The 20,061-nt window shown below is 38.7% G+C and overlaps 2 long non-coding RNA genes across 3 annotated transcripts in view; one reads left to right on the top strand and one right to left on the bottom strand.

Moving 5' to 3' along the window:
• The window catches only part of LOC309865095, a 51,426-nt gene extending 42,944 nt beyond the window's left edge, over nucleotides 1-8,482 (top strand). Inside the window, exon 3 of the long non-coding RNA XR_014311951.1 lies at nucleotides 8,348-8,482. This is a non-coding gene — a long non-coding RNA (uncharacterized lncRNA). The remainder of the gene's footprint in view (nucleotides 1-8,347) is intronic.
• LOC309865094 overlaps nucleotides 1-20,061 on the bottom strand; it is a 327,841-nt gene that overhangs the window by 286,842 nt on the left and 20,938 nt on the right. The gene's annotated exons all lie outside the window — the stretch shown is intronic.

Below are 20,061 nucleotides of genomic sequence, written 5' to 3'. Positions count from 1 at the left end.
AATAAATTGCCTTTACCCAAAATACTACTCTTTTTGTTGTTACTCAGTATTTCACTCCATGGTATGATTGCACAGACTTGGGGGAGAGCTCACTGTCCCTGAAATATCTCTTGTCCTTGCCCTACTCCTACTTCACTACCTTGTGAAATTATACCTTACCAACTTCACTGAACCTTCAGCTTAAATCTTTGCTTCTAAAAAATATTCACAACAGATCACGGAAAGATTTCTCATTGAACCTTATCAATCATATGCTGTTTAGTGTGAATGAGTTTGTCAGATCTTCTCCTGACAGAGGGATTTGGTTGAGGGACAGAATGATAAAGTGCTAAGGGATGGAGGAGAGGAGTCAAGATGGCAGAGAAGTAGCAGGCTGAGATGGCCTCAGGTAGCAGGAGATCAGCTAAATAACTTATCAAACCATTGCAAACACCTACAAATCTAACAGGAGATCAAAGAGAAGAAAAGCAACAATTCTGGAAACAGAAAATTGACCACTTTCTAAAAGGTAGGACCGGCGGAGAAGTGAATCCAAAGCAACAGGAAGATAGACCACAGGGGAAAGGGCCAGTTCCTGGCAAGTGGTGGAACAACGGAGCACAAAATCTGAACTTTTAAAAGTCTGCTCCACTGAGGGACATCACTCCAGAGGCTAAATCAAGGTGAAGCCCACGTGGGGTCAGCATGGCTCCAGGTCCCACGGGGTCACAGGAGGACCAGGGGTGTCTGAGTGTCACAGAGCTCACAGGTATTAGAGCAGGGAAGCTAGCTACAGAGACATAGCCAAGGAGTGAGCTCTCAGGTCGGTGTTACCTTGAACCAGTCACAGGTTGGATGAGATCGGAGTGGGGCCAGAGACCAGGGAGATGGGAGTGATTGAGCGCTTTTATCCAAGTGTGGCCAGAGGCCAGGGAAACAGAAGTGATTAAGCACTTTTCTCTGAGGGCCCACTGAGGAGTGAGGCCCTGAGCTCTCGGCTCCTCCGGGCCAGAGATTGGGAGGCCGCCATTTTCATTCCCATACTCTGGAACTCTACAGAAAGCGTTCAGGAAAAAAAGCTCCCGAAAGCAAATCCAAGTGGATTATCAGCCTGGCCCCTGGTAAGAGCAGTGCAATACCACCTCAGGCAAAGACTTGAGAACATGCCCCTCCCCCAGAAGATCAACAAGAAATCCAGCAAAGACCAAGTTCACTTACCAAGGAGAACAGCGGAATTCCAGAGGAGGAGAAAGCAAAGCATGGAATTCAAGGCTTTCTCCCCTTGATTCTTTAGTCTTGCAGTTAATTAATTTTATTTATTTTTTTTCTTCTGCTAAATTTTTTTAACTTTTACCCTTTCCTCTTTTAACGTTTTTTAACTAGTTTATCTTACCAATACCTCTCATTAAAAAAAATAATAATAATCTTCTGTGAACCTTCATTATTATAGTCATATTTTATAAATCATTGTATCTAACTTTATTTTTTGTATACATATACGGTTTTTCTTCTAAAAAATTTGGGATACAACTTCTTTTTTTTTAATGTTTTTTAAATTTTTATTTATTTATTTGACAGAGAGATCATAAGTAGACAGATCTTTGTCTGTGGGGCTCAATCCCAGAACCCTGAGATTACAACCTGAACTGAAGGCAGAGGCTTAACCCACTGAGCCACCCAGGCGCCCCTGGGATACAACTTCTTCTAATAGATCGAAATATACCCTAAATCTAGCTCGGGGCTTGTTCTAGCCTCCAGCCCAAGCAAATTCTCACCATTTTCTTTTTCTTTATTCTCCCAACCAACTTACATTATCAACTCCTTTTATAGAAATTAAAAAAAATTTTTTTCATCTTTATAAGAATATTCCATTCCTTCATTGTGTTTACCCCTATAAATGTTTTTCATTCTTTAAAATTTTGGGAGGTAGTTTCTTCTAAGAGACCAAAATGCTCCCAAAATTAACTGGGTGACCCTGTTCTAGTCACCAGTCTAATATATATACATATGGGTTTTTTTTATATTTTTTCTTAATTTGTTTTCCTTTTTTAATTTTTTTTTCTGAACTTCTTTTTATCCCCTTTTTGCCTCCCACAATTTGGGGTCTCTTCTGGTTTGGTTCAACCATATTTTACTGAGGTCTTTGCAACCCTTTTAGTATTTTATTTGCTCCTTCATATATTCTTATGTGAACAAAATGACAAGGCGGAAAAAGTCAGCACAAAAAGGAAGAACCAGAGGCAGCACCAAAGGCTAGGGACCTAATCAATAAGGACATTGGTAATATGTCAGATCTAGAGTTCAGAATGACAATTCTCAAGGCTCTAGCTGGGCTTGAAAAAAACATGAAAGATATTAGAGAAACCCTCTCTGGAGAGATAAAAGCTCTTTCTGGAGAAATAAAAGAACTAAAATCTAACCAAGTTGACATTAAAAAAACTATTAATGAGGTACAATCCAAAATGGCGGCTCTTACTGCTAGGATAAATGAGGCAGAAAAAAGAATTAGTGATAGAAGACCAAATGAGAGAATAAAGAACCTGAGCAAAAGAGAGATAAAGAAATACTGGACCACAAGGGGAGAATTCGAGAGATAAGTGACACCATTAGAAGAAACAACATGAGAATAATTAGGATTCCAGAAGAAGAAGAAGAAGAAGAGAGGGGAGCAGAAGATATATTGGAGAGAATTATTGGAGAGAATTTCCCTAATATGGCAAAAGGAACAAGCATCAAAATCCAGGAGGTGCTGAGAACCCCCCTCAAAATCAACAAGAATAGGTCCACACCCTGTCACCTAATCATAATATTTACAAGTCTTAGTGACAAAGAGAAAATCCTGAAAGCAGCCTGGGAAAAGAAGTCTGTAACATACAATGGTAAAAATATTAGAATGGCAGCAAACTTATCCACAGAGATCTGGCAGGCCAGAAAGAACTGGCATGATATATTCAGAGCACTAAATGAGAAAAACATGCAGCCAAGAATACTATATGCAGCTAGGCTATCATTGAAAAATAGGAGAGATAAAAAGCTCCCAGGACAAACAAAAACTGAAAGAATTTGCAAACAGCAAACCAGCTCTACAGGAATATTGAAAGGGGTCCTCTAAGCAAACAGAGAGCCTAAAAGTAGTAGATCAGAAAGGAACAGAGACAATATACAGTAACAGTCACCTTCCAGGCCATACAATGGCACTAAATTCATATCTCTCAATAGTTACCCTGAATGTTAATGGCCTAAATGCCCCAATCAAAAGACCCAGCATATCAGAATGGATAAAAAAAACAAAACCCATCAATATGTTGCCGACAAGAAACTCATTTTAGACCCAAAGACACCTCCAGATTTAAAGTGAGGAGGTGGAAAACAATTTACCATGCTAATGGACATAGGAAGAAAGCTGGGGTGGCAATCCTTTTATCAGATCAATTAGATTTTAAAGACTAAAATAAGAGATGAGGAAGAACACTATATCATACTCAAAGGGTCTGTCCAACAAGAAGACCTAACAATTTTAAATATCTACACCCCTAACATGGGAGCAGCCAACTATATAAACCAATTAATAACAAAATCAAAGAAATACATCAACAATAATACAATGATAGTAGGGGACTTTAACACTCCCCTCACTAAAATGGATAGATCATCCAAGCAAAAGATCAACAAGGAAATAAAGACCTTAAATGACACACTGGACCAGATGAACATCAAAGATATATTCAGAACATTCCATCCCAAAGCAACAGAATACACATTCCTCTCTAGTGCAATGGAACATTCTCCAGAATAGATCACATACTGGGTCATAAATCAGGTCTCAACTGGTATCAAAAGATTGGGATCATCCCCTTCATATTTTCAGACCACAATGCTCTGAAGCTAGAACTCAATCACAAGAGGAAATTTGGAAAGAACCCAAATACATGGAGACTAAACAGCATCCTTCTAAAGAATGAATGGGTCAACCAGAAATTTAAAGAAGATTTGAAAAAATTCATGAAAACACAATGGTTCAAAATCTGTGGGACACAGCAAAGGCAGTCCTAAGAGGAAAGTATATAGCAATATAAGCCTTTCTCAAGAAACAAGAAAGATCTCAAATACACAACCTAACCCTACACCTAAAGGAGCTGGAGAAAGAACAACAAAGAAAGCCTAAACCCAGCAGGAGAAGAGAAATCATAAAGATCACAGCAGAAATCAATGAAATAGAAACCAAAAAACCAATAGAACAAATCAACGAAACTAGGAGTAGGAGCTGGTTCTTTGAAAGAATTAGTAAGATTCATAAATCCCTGGCCACACTTATCAAAAAGAAAAGAGAAAGGACCCAAATAAATAAAATCATGAATAAAAGAGGAAAGATCACAATTAACACCAAACAAATACAAACAATTATAAGAACATACTATGAGCAACTCTATGCCAACAAATTTGACAATCTGGAAGAAATGGATGCATTCCTAGAAACATATAAACTACCACAACTGAACCAGGAAGAAATAGAAAGCCTGAACAGACCCATAACCAGTAAGGGGATTGAAACAGTCATCAAAAATCTCCAAACAAACAGGAGCCCAGGGCCAGACGGCTTCCAGAGGAATTCTACCAAACATTTAAAGTAGGATTAATTCCTATTCTCCTGAAACTGTTCTAAAAAATAGAAATGGAAGGAAAACTTCCAAACTCATTTTATGAGGCCTGCATCAACTTGATCCCAAAACCAGACAAGGATCCCATCAAAAAAGAGAATTACAGACCAATATCCTTGATGAACACAGATGTGAAAATTCTCACCAAAATACTAGCCAATAAGATCCAACAGTACATTAAAAGGATTATTCACCACAACCAAGTGGGATTTATTCCAGGGTTGCAAGGTTGGTTCAACATCCGCAAATCAGTCAATGTGATACAACACATCAATAAAAGAAAGAACAAGAACCATATGATACTCTCAATAGATGCTGAAAAAGCATTTGACAAAGTACAGCATCCCTTCCTAATCAAGACTCTTCAAAGTGTAGGGATAGAGGGCACATATTTCAATATTATCAAAGCCATCTATGAAAAACCCACCGCAAATATCATTCTCAATGGAGAAAAACTGAAAGCTTTTCCACTAAGGTCAAGAACACGGCAGGGATGTCCATTATCACCACTGCTATTCAACATAGTACAAGAAGTCCTAGCCTCAGCAATCAGACAACAAAAATAAATTAAAGGCATCCAAATCAGCAAAGAAGAAGTCAAACTATCACTCTCTGCAGATGATATGATATTTATGTGGAAAACCCGAATAGCTCCACTCCAAAACTGCTAGACCTTGTACAGGAATTCTGTGAAGTGTCAGGATATAAAATCAATGCACAGAAATCAGTTGCATTTCTTTACACCAACAGCAAGACATGAGAAGAGAAATTAAGGAGTCAATCCCATTTACAGTTGCACCCAAACCCTAAGATACCTGGGAAGAAACCTAACCAAAGAGGCAAAGAATCTATACTCAGAAAACTATAAAGTACTCATGAAAGAAATTGAGGAAGACACAAAGAAATGGAAAAGCATTCCATGCTCATGGATTGGAAGAACAAATATTGTGAAAATGTCTATGCTACCTAAAGCAATCTACATGAATATTGAAAAAGAAAGCCAAAGTTGGTAGCATCACAATTCTGGACTTCAAGCTCTATTACAAAGCTGTCATCATCAAGACAGGATGGTACTGGCCCAAAAACAGACACATAGATCAATGGAACAGAATAGAGAGCCCAGAAATGGACCATGAACTCTATGGTCAACTAATCTTTGACAAAGCAGGAAAGAATGTCCAACGGAAAAAAGACAGCCTCTTCAACAAATGGTGTTTGGAAAATTGGACAGCCACATGAAGAACAATGAAACTGGACCATTTCCTTACACCACACACAAAAATAGACTCAAAATGGTTAAAGGACCTCAATGTGAGAAAGGAATCTATCAAAATCCTTGAGGAGAACACAGGCAGCAACCTCTTCCACCTCAACCACAGCAACTTCTCCTTAGGAACATGCCAAAGGCAAGGGAAGCAAGGGCAAAAATGAACTATTGGGATTTCATCAAGATCAAACACTTTTGCACAGCAAAGGAAACATTCAACAAAACCAAAGGACAACTGACAGAATGGGAGAAGATATTTGCAAACGACATATCAGAAAAAGGGCTAGTATCCAAAATCTATAAAGAGCTTAGCAAACTCAACACCCAAAGAACAAATAAACTAATCAAGAAATGGGCAGAGGACATAAACAGACATTTCTGCAAAGAAGACATCCAGATGGCCAACAGACACATGAAAAAGTGCTCCACATCACTCGGCATCAGGGAAATACAAATCAAAACCACAATGAGATACCACCTCACACCAGTCAGAATGGCTAAAATTAATAAGTCAGGAAATGATAGATGCTGATGAGGATGTGGAGAAAGGGGAACCCTCCTACACTGTTGGTGGGAATGCAAGCTGGTGCAGCCACTCTGGAAAACAGCATGGAGGTTCCTCAAAATGTTGAAAATAGAGCTACCCTATGACCCAGCAATTGCACTACTGGGTATTTACCCTAAAGATACAAATGTAGTGATCCAAAGGGGCACGTGCACCTGAATATTTATAGCAGCAATGTCCACAGTAGCCAAACTATGGAAAGAACCTAGATGTCCATCAACAAATGAATGGATAAAGAAGAAGTGGTGCATATATACAATGGAATACTATGGAGCCATCAGAAGAAATGAAATCTTGCCATTTGCGATGACGTGGATGGAACTAGAGAGTATTATACTTAGCGAAATAAGTCAATCGGAGAAAGACAACTATCATATGATCTCCCTGATATGAGGAAATGGAGATGCAACATGGGGGGTTTGGGTGGGAGGAAAAGAATAAATGAAACAAGATGGGATTGCAGGGGGAGACAAACCATCAGAGACTCTTCATCTTACAAAACAAACTAGGGGGGCACCTGGGTGGCTTAGTGGGTTAAAGCCTCTGCCTTTGGCCCAGGTCATGATCCCAGGGTCCTGGGATCGAGCCCCGCATCAGGTTCTCTCCTCAGCGGGAGCCTGCTTCCCTTCCTCTCTCTCTGCCTGCCTCTCTGCCTACTTGTGATCTCTGTCAAATAAATAAAATCTAAAAAAAACCCAAAAAAACAAAAAAAACAAAAAACAAACTAGGGTTGCTGGGGGGAGAGGGGTCAGGAGAGGGTGGTGGGGTTATGGACATTGGGGAGGGTATGTGCTATGGTGAATGCTGTGAAGTGTGTAAACCTGGTGATTCACAGACCTGTACCTCTACATTATATGTTTATAAAAAAATTTAAAAATTATAAAAAAAAAAGAATGTTAGCAATATAGAAAAGAGTAGCCTAGGTGCAGAGAAAAGGTATGTGAAAATGATATCATTATACAGGAGTAAAAAATTGCACATTAAAAAAGCAGTGCTAAGGGATGAAGAAGTGGGTAAAGAGAAAAGGTTAGGGACATGCAAATTTTCATCTCAGTATTTTAGTACCACTGATCCTACTGCCTACCTGTCTTTGCTAATGCCCCGACCTGTTTCCTCTTTTTTTTCCTTTTCTCATCTACCAATCAATCCATAAAACCTCTGCACCTTGCAGAGCCTAACTGAAAGGCCACTTATACCAGAAGCCAAGATTGCATAAAATTACTACTCATTTTTTTATTTCTTCTGCTTTTGGTCCACATCTTTATTGATTTTCCCTTGAAATTACTTTGAAATTTTTTCGTTCCACTTCACATATATTGGTTTCTCGCCCTAGCATAAAAAAATAGTTCTGTAACTTATCTATGTCATAGATAGTAGATAGACTTTCTTTAGAGGATCAACTCCAGTGGAAAATCAGGAGCTAGCTGAAAAGGACTCCAAATCATGTCCACCCTCAGTAAGGAGTATATTGCAATCAATTAGCTAAGTTTGCACTGAGCATGGGAGTGGGTGAAGAATAGGCATGTTATCCCTGAAAGCTATCACCGCTTACAGAAACTCTTGTTATTTGATATTTCCCTCTATCTTATAATTAGACATGATTTAACTACACAGTAGAAAAACTTTCTTCATTGTTTCATACGAGTACAGGTTGACTTGCTAGCAAAATCCTTTGCTAATAATCCTAATATTCTATACTCAAAAGTACTCTGTGATACCACAATATTTCATCTTTCCATACTATCTATGTGTCTTAGATCTTTTGACTTCCATTAACAAGAAAAATAAATTTAAATATATCTATAACATACTGTATAGCAGGCAATTGGATTGTTGGTTGTCTACCTAAAACTCCATCACTTTCATCCTTTCTTCCAGAGATAATAATGCTGTTCTATTAGCCATCCTTCTCCACAAGTCTCCATGATTAAAAGAATGCTGATGCCACTGCGAAACAAAGAGTTGAAGTCAGTTTGAAAGAAGCCAATCAAAAAAATAAAATAAAAAATTTAAAAAAAGAAGCCAATCATGACAATCCTATTCCCCTGCCTGGTATTTGTTTAAGCCAGGAATGTGATACAGTTCTGATGAGGTAAAGTCTCCTGGGCTAGGGGTGTCTGGGAGAGCCTTCTCTATTTTTCAAGACTCACAGAAATAGATATTCTTTCTCTGGATATTGCTGTGTCTAGATACTGTCCCCAGAACTGCTATAGACATCATGCTGTGGGTCTGAAAACAAGGCTTACCCAAAATGAGAGTGAAACAGAATAAATGATAAAGAGGCAGAGCCAAAGCCCTAACAATCTGTACAAGGAGCGTTCCCTACCAATGGACTTCTTGTTAAAAGAAGTAATGATCCCAGTACTTTTTAAACCCACTTAAACTCAATAAGACTTCACCCAAAATAATATATTTGACAGCACAGACATAAAATTTTGGTAATCAAAATAGTCTTTTCCAGGTATGTGTGTGTAATTTTAAATGTTCTTTCTAAGAATTCTATAAAGTAGCTCTTTTATAGGAATTATCATCTTCAATTAAAATATAAAGTAATTGAGACCTGACATGCAAGAGATCACACAACTGGAGTATATTCTTCATTTATTTCTCTAAGCCATCTGGCCTGGATCTAAGAGTGGCATTGCTGAGCAATATAATTAATTGTTCCATCCAAGAAAAACTTTGTGCCAGACATCAGTCTAAGGACTGATGATATGCCTGAAAGAACCTTGATCTCATGGAGCTCTTAGTTTGTAGGGAAGAAATATCATAGACAGCTACTGGGAAAAAATGTTACACAATTAAAATTCTATTAAGCCCTGCAAAGGAAACAGACTTAAGAATTTTTAAGAGAATGTGAAAATGTATTACAGAAACCTAATCTGGATCGAGATATCAGCAGGTCTTCCTCGAGCAGCTGAGCTTAATACTAAGATATGAAGGAAAAAGGAACAGTATATGAGTATATGCAAAGCCCTAAGTCAAGAAGGAGTTTGTGTGTCTCCAGGCAAAGAGAAGGTCCATCTTCAGGAACATCATGTTTGTGAAGATGTAGACAGACCATGGGACAAGGTGATAGGGTAAGGAGTGTTAGGAAGAACAGGAAGCCATTACAGAGTTTTAATTAGGTAAGTGGTAGGATCTTCTTTATACTTATAAAGATTTGGGAGATGGATTAATGAGAGGCAAAACTGGAAGGTATAGATGTCATTATTGCCATACAGGCAAGAAATGATGGCGGTTTAGACAAACCTAATTAATTTCTCTTTCTCTTTCCTGTTTCTGCCACACAAATCCTCCTGCACTCCAAAGTCGTGTGTATCTCCTATCTGGGTAACAACACAGTCTACAAACCTTTACAGCATTGGGATTCAATTGCCTTTCAGCCCAAGATAAGTGTGCAAGAGTCACTGGGAAACCTTTCCGTGGGGCCAGAAGCATGAGTCACAAAAATGGATGTCTTGAGTGACAGGCCGCACACTGTGCCAGTGTTGAGAAAGTGTTTTTATAAGTTAATTTTTTAAAATATTTTATTTATTTGTTTGACAGACAGAGATCACAAGTAGGCAGAGAGGCAGGCAGAGAAGGAGAGGAGGAAGCAGGCTCCCTGCTGAGCAGAGAGCCCAATGTGGGGCTCCATCCCAGGACCCTGAGATCATGACCTGAACTGAAGGCAGAGGCTTTAACCCACTGAGCCACCCAGGCGCCCCTTTATAAGTTAATTTTCACGAGTTTGTGATGCTGGTCCACTCTGGCACAGGCCTCCTGCCGGGGGCCTATTGCCCCTGGGTATGAGGGCGGCCTTGCTGAGTAACACAATATGTTCTTCTTTTGTCAAAGATAAGCCAATTACCAAGTGTACACCTTAGCAGCTGAATGGACTTAAGTCGCTAATAAGTACAGGACTGCTAAATGCAAGCAGGTTAAATGTTGAGAAACAACCATTACGAAGGACAGTTCCAGTTCCAGAACAGACCTGCGGCCCTTCTCTTTAACAATTACACGGCAAATTCAGTTCGATACCAAGGACACTAGTGTGGTGATCAAAAGGCGGTGCGAGCAGCAAAGATGATTCACCCCTGTCCACGGGGACAGTCCCCAAGGTCCCCACGGCTGCACTCAAGTCTGGGGGTGGTGGGCGCCGCACCTCCGTCACGGCAGCTGCGAAAACGACCAGAGGCCAGCGTGGCCCCGTACCACGCACAGAGAGAAAGGCAGGTGTGTTGTGTACTCACCTGCGACTTCCCTCCCGGCAAGGAGCCCGTGGCCAGGAAAGCTTCCCACGCGGTCTGGCTGGGCCTCGGGGAACCGCACTCAGGAAGAGCCGTCGCCGTCGTTGCCCTGCGTTGTCCTGTGGGACCTGAAGAGAAGCCCTGGTGGCCGGTATCACCGCTGGCAGCACCTGGCCTGCTTCGTGTAGCTCCGCCTAGACGCGGAAGCCCGCGGTACTGAAGACCCAGCCGGAGCTCAGAACGTTGCTGCCACCCCTCCCTCCACACGGCCCCTAGGGCCGGTGAGCACCGCGTGGGGGAGGCGGGGCGCTACGTAGTCTGTCGGGCTCGGCAGCTGTGCGGACCCGGAGGAGAGGGAGGTGGGGCGGGAGAAGGAGTATGGCGGCCCGCAAGAGTCAGGACAGCCCAGGACGTTACTTCTCTGGAAGTCACCTGGTCCATCCAAAATTGTTACTATTTCGGGTGGTTTCATCTTGAAGACACTTGTGAGACGATGCTAGACGGGAAGTTTTAAAACTTTGGAAGGCTATGTAATTGCTTAACGTAAGAGAGCAATAATTAGAAATTAAATGAAAATATACAAAATGCATCATTATGTCCTGGAAAGGTCATGGAAGATGTTCTCACAATGCTAATGGATAGATGCGTGTATTAAAATCATCAGCTCAAGGATACGCACTCTGTGTCTGACAAAATTAATCCTGTAGGACTAAGTTGGCCTCAAGGGGTTATATATCATGTTCATATAATGAACAAAACACGAGTCTGAATCATGACTGAAGATTAAAACTAAGAGGAAAGTAGAATAGAAATGTCACTGTAGTACATATCAATCTCCTCTGTCTCCTGATCCAAAAGTCTGTGAGACTTAAACGATTCAGTCATTTTTATCCAGAGATGATGATGGCAATAACAGGACTAACATAAAAGAAAACATATCTCACGAACTAGATGATGTTCTTCCCAAGTACCATCCTCTAGAAAAGTAGAAGCAACACTAAATAAAAATACCTATAGAACAGACCATGAAGGAAGAAACACTGCAGCAGATTCTGAGTTAAACACAGTTACATGACCGAGAAAAGCAAGAAAAAAATTACCAGTTTGATAATTCTATTGCCAATGCACCTTTAAAATGTCTTAAGTGATATCTCAGGAAATGTTAGTTGACCTTATTTCTTTAAACTAGAAGTTCTTCTTAAGGTATTATTTTAAATTGTGTAAATATACCAATAGGAACACTCTTCTGTTTGTAAATAGAGCCTGTCATTTTTTTTGTTCAGATCTTATCAAGATACAACTAGAAGAACTGGAAAATGATCCTTTAGCTACTACTCTAAATGCCTCTGGCTGGAGGGGCCTACGTGGCTCAGTTGACTGGGATCAAGCCCCTGCTCACGCTCTCTGCTCAAAAAGAGCCTGCTTCTGCCTCTTCTCCCTGCTAGTGCTCTCTCTCTCACTGTCACTTTCTTTCTCTCAAATAAATAAAATCTTAAAATAAAAAACCTCTGGCCTAACTAAATGTGAATGGTATAATGTCTGAAAGCTAGGATAGTGTTTCTACAGATGGTGTAGCAGTTTATCTGAGGCTAAGAATAAGCCTGCAAAGAATACAGATAGAGTTTGGAATAACTGTGAAGGAATAACTTAACAATTCTGGAAGAACAATATATTATTTAACTTTTCAAGCTGGCCTTGATCCTCTATAAATATATTTGAAATGATTATTACTAACATTGATATACCAAATAATGTTTCTAATTTTTCTGTGAAAATTTCCTTTCAAGAAGCCAAGAGCAGATGTATTGCCTGTGAAGGAAACATCAAAGGAAGGTGTATATAAAAAGAAAACAAAATTTTAAATGTGTTCTTTCAATCTAAAGTAAAACTTTGAAATAAACCAGAGTTGTGTTTTGATGGGGAAGAAATTAGAGCAACATCAGTTCCACTGAACCACAAAAAAAAAAAAAAAAAAAAAAAGAAGGCGGTACATTAAGTACCTCCAACTAAAGAATGCTGTTTACTAATGAGGACCTGAACTACCTTATCATTAAAAAAAAAAAAAAAAAAATTTTACGTGTAAGAATCTCTTAATGAAATTGTCACAGATTTTTGTCTGAAGTAAGTTAATTTTCTACTAAACTCAGCAAGTCTTTATCTTTCTATCATATTTTATGTATTTACTTTCTGGTGTCAAACTGTCCTGGTTTTGAATTCTAACACTCACTTATTGTATGATATTGAGTGTATATATATTTCCATTTTTAAAATGGGAATAATAAGATCTCTATAGGGATGCCTGGGTGGCTCAATTGGTTAAGCATCTGCCTTCAGCTCAGGTCATGATCCCAGGGTTCTGGGATCAAGTACTGTGTCAGGCTCCTTGCTCAGTAAAAAATCTGCTTCTCCCTCTGCCTGCCCCTCCCCCTGCTTGTGCTGCTCACTTGAGCGCTCTCTCTCTCTCTCTCTCTCTGAGAAATAAATAAATAAAATCTTTGAAAAGAATAACAATAATACCTCTATAAAAGAGTTGTTTTGGGAATTAAATGAGATACTATATGTCAAGCCCTAGGAATAGTGGCTCCTATATTTGAAGTGTTTGTTCAATAAATTCGGCTGGCATTTATCATGTTAGCGTTACAATATTTTCAGCTTTTTTAAAAACTGTTACTACTTTAGATCAGGTAATAATTTGGTGAGCAAGTACAAAGTATGATTTCATTCATTTGCTTCAATAATTATTCTATACTTCCCACAAAAATTGTCACCATTATTATCATTACCCTATATTTCTTACTTTATGTGAGGGTATGGTTCTCTCTAATCCAAAACAACTATCAATACATTGTGTTACAAATTACTGAGAATCAGAACTCTGTCCCTCTTCTCTGCACAAAAGCAGTTGTTACCTGATTAATCAACAGATGATCACTAATAACCCCAGCTCTTATATTATATATTTTTATTTTTTATCTTTTTAAGAAACTGTTTCTTTTCCATCAACCTTATTTCCATTTTCTTTGCCTTTCTAGAAGAGCAACTTAAGACCACTCGGTGGTTGTTCCTATCTATTCAGTGGCCTGAGCATTGGGAGCTGCAAACCAGTCTTCAGTGGCAAGCTGAGTGCTCCAGTCTTCAGTGGGAACCACTGAATAGGCACAGAGGGTACCTGTCCTCCTTCATACTAGTCTGTGACCTCGGGTTGAATAGCAGTGAACTCAGGAGCTGAAGCAGTCCATTCACCCTGATAATATTTAAAGCACAATTAAACATAAGCATGAATAACTGGGAGAGATATCAATTTCATTTTGTCTATAATCAAGTCTTGCCCACAAATTGAAGGTCCATTAATTCTTGTCTACAATGTCAAAACTGTGAACAATCTTATATTATCATAAAGACATGTTTCTACAAGGGAGAGAGTGTAAGTCAATAACAGAATAGCTGTGCTTAAATCTTGCCTGTTTTCTAGGAGGAACATTAACATAAGAAATCAAACCTGCAATTCACCAAGAAGGACATGGTCTATATTGTCAAAGGTATTTATCACCTATAAGTGGGTCTGTAATTTTTCCTCTCTAAAAAACAAAAGCAAGGATTATATTTAGATAAAGTCTGACAATAAACAAAGAAATTGACAAGGATTGGAACACACCACCTTAATTCAAAAGACATAAAACCTTCCATAAATAACTTAAATCCTTAAATCGGCTATAGAATACGAAAAGGCATAGGGAAACAGTTCAGTACAAAATACAAGGCAGATGATCTTCCTTTATAAATTATAGTTGACAAATATAAACATGTCAAAAATCCACAAATCTCCAATCCTCTGCCTCACTTCTTAAAATTCTACCTCAGGCAACCAAATTTCAAAATACATTACTTTTTTTTAAGATTTTATTTATTTATTTGACAGAGAAAGGGAGAGAGATTAGGTGGGGGCGGGGGGAAGCAGGCTTCCTGCTGAATAGACATGCGGGGCTCAATCCCAGGACCCTGAGACCTTGACCTGAGCCTAAGGTAGAGGCTTAACCCACTGAGCCACCCAGGCGCCCCCAAATCTGTTTATCACTCAGTTTGATGGAGCTTTCCACGTAGTTTTATTTTACCAGATTTTTTACAGGGTTTTAGGAGTTGAATTTGATAAAATCACAAGTGGATGCTTCTGATTTTTGTTTCACCTGTCAATCACTAACTCATTTGTTTTTTGTGGTTTTATTTTGTTTTCTATTACTTTTGTTTTATTTGCTACCTAAAAGTCTTTGTCAAAGCAAAAAGGTGATTTCCACATTTCTAGGATACTACATGTATCAAAACATTTTTTAACTTATCAAACTTGACAGGATATATGAAATTTCTCCTTAAGCTACAATCATGGACTGTGATAACAGCAGGTAACCAATATATGTTAAAGCCTCTTTGTTCCTCTTAGTCTTCCTTACCCTCTAATCTCATTAATCTAACCATGGGTAATATTGGTTCTGGTTTGTTTGTTTGTTTGTTTCCTAAGATGAAAATAAAGCATATTGTCTTTTAATATTTAATCCAAAGCATCCATCCTAAGAGGATATATGCAGAGATAGTTTAACATTAAATTATCTATATTGCTGGTTTTCAGGGAGGAAATGTGGCTAAAGTCTCCATTAATGTTCCTGCATCTTCCTGTAAAGGGGAAGGCCCATAGAGATAAGACCCACTGCAATCACTCTAGGAAATGCCTCCTTTAGTTTCACATCAGTCTTGGTAATCAGTGACCAGGAACGATGAATTCAGAAAGGTGGGCAAAATAAATAAATTATCATCAAGAAGACAATCAGCATGTGCCAGAAATACAGAATGTACTTTGATTGTAGTGGTAAATGTTAAGAAAAATCTCTGTCATATGAACCGAAGGTCTCAACAGCAAACCCAATCCTAATCTCAGCCAACCTTTCTACCTGTCAGCACAAACAATGAAAAATCCAAAACTGGGGGCGCCTGGGTGGCTCAGTGGGTTAAGCCGCTGCCTTCGGCTCGGGTCATGATCCCAGGGATCGAGCCCCGCATCGGGCTCTCTGCTCGGCAGGGAGCCTGCTTCCTCCTCTCTCTCTGCCTGCCTCTCTGCCTGCTTGTGATCTCTCTCTGTCAAATGAGTAAATAAAATCTTAAAAAAAAAATCCAAAACTGAATATGGAGAACTGAATTTCAAACTTCTCTTACAGTTGTATGATATAAAAATTCAAGTAATATTACTACATAGTGTCATGTCTTTCATGACCTCAACTGGCCACATTCTATATTATAGGACAGATGATGGATCTCATAATAAATAACCAGCGAGTTTAAAATCTGTCAAATTCATTGCTCCAGGTACAGAATTTTGTCCCAGATCTTAAAAGCTAAACTCATCCAGTTCAAGGTAGAAGTTCACAGTCTTCTGGGAATAATTCTTGTGTACTAGATGATGTTAATGAAAGAGACAAATTAGGAACTTTATCAAGAACTCTCACCATGAAGACAAGAAATAAAGGGTAATTGATTTAAAAATATATTATTTAAGGAGGAGGAGTCAAGATGGCAGAGAAGTAGCAGGCTGAGACTACTTCAGCTAGCCTGAGATCAGCTAGATAGCTTATCTAAAGATTGCAAACACCTGTAAATCCATCGGCAGATCGAAGAGAAGAACAACAGCAATTCTGGAAACAGAAAAACAACCACTTTCTGAAAGGTAGGACCGGTGGAGAAGTGAATCCAAAGTGACCCCGGGGGGAGGGGCCGGCTCCCGGCAAGCGGCAGAGCAACGGCGCACAAAATCAGGACTTTTTAAAGTCTGTTCCGCTGAGGGACATCGCTCCAGAGGCTAAACCGGGGATTATGGACATTGGGGAGGGTATGTGCTTTGGTGAGTGCTGTGAAGTGTGTAAACCTGGTGATTCACAGACCTATACCCCTGGGGATAAAAATATATGTTTATAAAAAATAAAAAATTATTAAAAAAAAACAAAAAAATATATATTATTTAATAATAAGATGCAATAAGAAAATAGGTAAAAGAACTTTTTTAAAAAGTGAGAAATGAACTGAATTCTCAATTAGCATTAAATATTAAGAGTTAAAAATACTGAGATAGACATGAGATTTGAGACATAAAGTCTATGCCAATAGAATAAAAAAGGAGTGCAAAAGAGATAATGGATTTTTTTAAATGTTAATGTAGAAATAGAAAACGTTTTCAATTTATTATTATTCCTCCTGATCATGGGCTGTGGCATAAATGAAAAGTTCTGTTTCTTTGTGTATATACTATAATCTCAACTTTATGAATGCTCCTCCTGAGTAACCTTTTGGCTTTTAACCATGATTGTCTCCTTTCTAAAATGTGGATGGCGTTATACCTCCTCAAAAGTCTCTCGTGAAACGCAAATGAGTTAATTCCTATAAAAACCTTAGAACAGTGGGCATCCCAGATTCAAGGAGAGGAGACATAGATTCTGTCTCAGTGGGGGAGTGGCAACATCACATTGCAAAAGAGCAGGTGAGGTGGGAGGTGTTGTGACCATCTTTTGAAACACAATCTGCCACAGGAAAAATGCAATAAAAACATACAACAATGATTACCAGAGCGAGTGGGTGAACACAGTGCATGAGATGGAATAAGGGGAAGATGGAATATGTAACTTTACATAGTTAAAAGAAAATTTTTTTTGGAATCAATTAAAAAACTATTTTAAGGAAGCCATACTTTCTTTGAAACATGAAACAAATATTGATTAAATGGGCAAATTTTTCCTTGGGACCATTGACTACATTTATGCTCCTTAAGCTCCATATCAGAGAACATCAGTTACAGAGAACATCTCACTCCACTTCCAGGTTTATGTTTCCCAACAAAACAACTGAAATTCCACCAAGACATCCTTGCAGTGTTAGGCCATTCTTCTGGAATCACACCACAATTCAAACATTAAGATCACTGTGTGTGATCACACACACACTTATCCTAATATACCTAGTATGCTTCTTATAAGTTATAAGTTGAGGTGAGAAATTAGAATCTCCTAATCATCTTTGTAAGATGTCATTCATATTTTTATACATAATGTCATATATGTTATTTTAAAAATATTATTAAAATGTCTGATGCTTAAATATATTAAAAAACAAATACATGTCACTGTGTGTTATTAACATCTGGGAAGATGGATGCCTACCTGCCCTTTGCTCAGATAAAACTTTAAGAAGATCCCGTTTTAAATTTCAAGATCTCCTAACACATGGTTCTTGATTCAACTATGTAGAACTCAAGGCAATAATTCTAGCCTCCATCTGCCCCCAAAATGTATGAAACAAAACCTCAAATATAAAACCACAACTTCTCTTATATTCTTTTGGGTGACAGAGTAGCTGAGGCATGCTATCACTCCCAGGACAGTACTAGCCTCTATTTTCCTATGAAGCTCCTTAATCCTACTCAGTTCAAAAACCAAGGCCCCATGGAGCCTGAGCAGGGCGATGAGAGCCTTCTAGGACCCATCTTTGTCTCCTCAAATCCTGATTTCTGAGGACCTCTGCTAATCCCAGTGCATGGTTAGATCATACAGGTTGTTTTGATAGCGGGATTTCTGGGCTACTTTTTCGGTCAAAGATCTACTCAATAACTTACCAAAGATGCTATGGAGTAATGTAAGCAAGTAAAAAAATCAGGTTGAAATAAGCAGCTGTTACATAACAGAGTATATCACATGGGATCCATCTCCAGAAAAGTCAGTTGGCAATGAAAGCCCACTCTGGCTCTTCTAGTAAGATTTGATGATACCCAAGTGCATTCCTGACTCAAGTGACATCACCTTATCCTGATTTCAGAACATAATGAATTATAGTCATTAAATGCTAATATAAACCCTGCAAGTTGGTGCAGCCACTTTGGAAAACAGTGTGGAGATTACTCAAAAAATTAAAAATAGAGCTACCCTATGACCTTGCAATTGCACTACTGGATATTTACCCCAAAGATACAGATGTAGTGAAAAGAAGGGCCATATGAACTTCAATGTTCACAGCAGCAATGGCTACAATCACCAACCTGTGGAAAGAGCCAAGATGCCCTTCAACAGATAAAGAAGATATGGTCCAGATATACAATGGAATATTATGCCTCCGTGAAAAGGATGAATACCCAACTTCTGTATCAACATGGACAGGACTGGAGGAGATTATGCTGAGTGAAATAAGTCAAGCTGAGAGAGTCAATTATCGCATGGCTTCACTTACTTTGGAGCATAAGGAATAACACGGAAGACATTGGGAGAAGGAGAAGAGAAGTGAGATGGGAGAAATCGGAGGGCTAGACATATCATGAAAGACTGTGAACTCTGAGAAACAGACTAAGGGTTTTGGAGGGGAATGGGGTAGAGGGTTGGGTGAGCCTGGTGGTGGGTATTATGGAGGGCACGTATTGCATGGAGCACTGTGGTGCATAAACAATGAATCTTGGAACATTGAAAAAATAAAATAAAATTTAAAAATATATATATATATACACCTTACAGTTAAAGAAACCTCCAAAACTATATACCATATCAATTAGCATACTGAGAAAAAGTTTTTTGGGGTTTTTTTGTTGTTTTTTGTAGCTCTTAATGGTACTTTCTCAACACAGATGAGAGGAAAAGTCATTAACATATGCAAAACGTGACCATTTAGTAAGGAAAATGATGTGTGGTCTAGGAAATTCCATGCTTTCTTTTGTGGTCACATCCACCACTGAGCTGCAATCCCTTCTATAGTATCTATCTTTTCAAATATTTTCCTTTAAAAGAAATCTCATTATGTCCAATACCTAGGCCAAATCAACCATTGCAGTGTATAATAATTTTCCTATATTTTCTGATAGGTGCATTTTACCATGACAAATACTGCATCTGGTGTTCAGTTACAGCAACTGGAAATGTAACAATTTTTACACCATCTCTCAAACTAATCAGAATGCTTAATGGCTTTTTAGATACACGTGGATGTAAGATCATGAAGTTCCAATAAGCTCGTACAGTAATTTTCCCCTTTTTATTTCTTCCTCTTTTTCTTCTCTTAAAAAAAGTCTCAGAATCAAAGCCAAAGCAATTCCATCAAAGCGTTCTAGAAAAAGAGCCACATTATTACTCATCTGTCAGTCTAAATTATATGCCTCTATCATCCTCCCCACCTTGAAAATAGACTCTTTAATAAACACAAGAGGGAGAAATAAATAGGTTAACCAGGAGAAAGGTCATGCCTTGTCTGTTGTAATACAGTCTGATCACCCAAAGTGATTGATTTCTTAAAAGAATCCATATCTGTGACTCTTATAGACATCCTGCCATCCTACAACCATCTACAAGT

The sequence above is a fragment of the Mustela nivalis genome, assembly GCF_964662115.1.
Source record: "Mustela nivalis genome assembly, chromosome: 5".
In the NCBI taxonomy this organism is placed as follows: domain Eukaryota; kingdom Metazoa; phylum Chordata; class Mammalia; order Carnivora; family Mustelidae; genus Mustela; species Mustela nivalis.
This window is presented reverse-complemented; position numbering and strand designations above follow the sequence as displayed.